This window comes from Xenia sp. Carnegie-2017, unplaced genomic scaffold (genome assembly GCF_021976095.1).
Source record: "Xenia sp. Carnegie-2017 unplaced genomic scaffold, XeniaSp_v1 HiC_scaffold_23, whole genome shotgun sequence".
In the NCBI taxonomy this organism is placed as follows: domain Eukaryota; kingdom Metazoa; phylum Cnidaria; class Anthozoa; order Malacalcyonacea; family Xeniidae; genus Xenia; species Xenia sp. Carnegie-2017.
The window spans coordinates 14502762-14505071 of NW_025813486.1; positions in this window are offsets into that span (position 1 = coordinate 14502762).

Genomic DNA, 2310 nt, shown 5'->3' on the forward strand with positions numbered 1-2310 from the left:
TTTACGAAAGGTTATGAAGCAAATTTTACAGAAGAGCTGTTTAAAGTGACTAAAGTTATTAGAGGAGATCCAAATTTATATGAGATAGAAGATGTAGAAGGAGAGCCTATAATTGGTAAATTTTATGAAGAGGAACTATCAGTTGTGAATAAGAAAGATGATGTTTATAGAGTTGAAAAGATATTAAAACGTAAGAAGGTTAAAGATAAAAAGATGATTTTAGTTAAATGGTAAGGTTATGATAATAAACATAACAGTTGGATTCCTGAAAGTGAAATACAAAATATAGAGTAATCTATATAATGGCTGAAGGAGGTTTTGATTATATTGAATTAGAAGATAATAAGTAAGAAGATAATAAGCAAGAAGATAATAACGATGATAATGAAAATGAATATTGGTCAAATTTTAGATTTATTGATGAAACATCATTTACTAATGATAATTCTGGTTTGACAATAAGAAGACAGACAAATAAAACTAATACTCTTCCTGATGTTCCTACTTCCACTCCTGTTTATACAGATATTATTAGACCTGGAAATGAAGTTTCTTTTGCTGTTGAATATTTTATTAAAAAAAATTATAAAAAAGAATTTAGATTTAATCACCTAAAAGGTATGGCAGCTTCTGAAGGTATAAATTTTAGATTAAATTTAGGTAAAACTAAGTCAAATCATATTACTTACAGACCATTAAATGCAAAAAATAATCGAGGTAATAGTATAATTGTTTTAAAACGTAATAGTAATGGAGTACTACAATATAATAAACTTAAAAGTGCTGAAGAAGCTGTTAAACAATTTAAAAACGAAACTAAAAGAATTATTAATTTGCATGATGAATTTATAAAAACTGAAGAGAGTATGCCTATGGTTGATTTAAATAATCAATATACAGATAATTTCAACCAAATAACTGATGAAGAACTTAGAGAACATATAGGTGTGATAGCTCCTTCTGAAACTATTGATAAAAAAACACGACCACAATTCATAGAAGCACAAATAAATCACTTTGCTGAAGAGCGAAACAAAACTCTAGCTAGAATAGATGAAATAGAAAATGAAAATTTTATTAACAACAATATTGATAAATACACTCGTTTGCAAGAAAGAGCCGAGGAATTAGAAATTATAATTAGAGAAGAAGCAGAACAATTAGAGAAAGAGGATGTACGAGAGGAACAAGAAGAAGACATTACTAGATTACAGCGGTTTAAAGAATGGGTTAAGGAAAATATCCCAGGATTATCAGCTTTAGTTATATCTGTGGCTGGGGTAATTACAACCATTATCATTGGTGCAAGAAAAGCAATCCTACAAGGTGCTCAAGCTACTAGTAAATTTAGGCTTTATCAAATCTAGGTAAAAAATTATGGCCAGTATTAGGACCATTATTGAATATTATCGCTCAGGCTATATCTTGGGGAGCTAAAGGTTTAGCATGGTTAGCTTCTAATCTTTGGGTTTTAGCTATTATGATTGTAGCTATTATATATGACCAGTACAAACAAAGAAAAAAATAAAATATGTTTTAATATATATATGAACAAATCACAAGAAGAGGTTTTACCTGGTTATAGAAGAAGTACTATGACAAAAATTAAAGGAAATAGAACTTTTTATAGTACAACCTTTAATCCAAATAGTGTTAAACCAAATGAACAAGTTTATGTTAATATACCAAAATTAAAACCAAATAGTTGCTTAGTGCCTGGTTCAGTTAATCTATCGTTTGATCTTAAAATCAGTAATACAAAAAGTCACTTTCTAAATAATCTCAGTCAGATTTTACAAAATAGACTACAGATTAAAGTTGCTTCTGAGACATTATACGACTGTAAAAATCATGATGTTATAAGTATATACAAAGACTTGTGGATGCCGAAAAGGATCGACAAGGCCTTATTGAATATGGTATATGTAGCCAAAATCTAAGAAAACTTATTTCTAAGGATGATAGTGCTGCAACAAGTGGAGATTCAGAAAAAGTAGCAGACAAATTAATGTATGATATTTATGGTACAAGGCAGAAAATTAATATTGATAATATTATTAAAGACCATGGTCTGTATTGCCCTTTCAATATGAATAATAACTTTCAATACATAATAACATTACCACCAAGTGATCAAGTCCTTATCCCTCAAAGCGGTCAATCTATTGGTGATTATGAATTAGAAAATATTCAGCTGGAATATGAAACTATTGAAAATCAAGAAATTGCAGATGAGGTGACAAATTTATATTCTATAGGAGTAAGTCTATTTTAAAGTAAATGGTTTGAACCCGGGAGTATCGTTATATG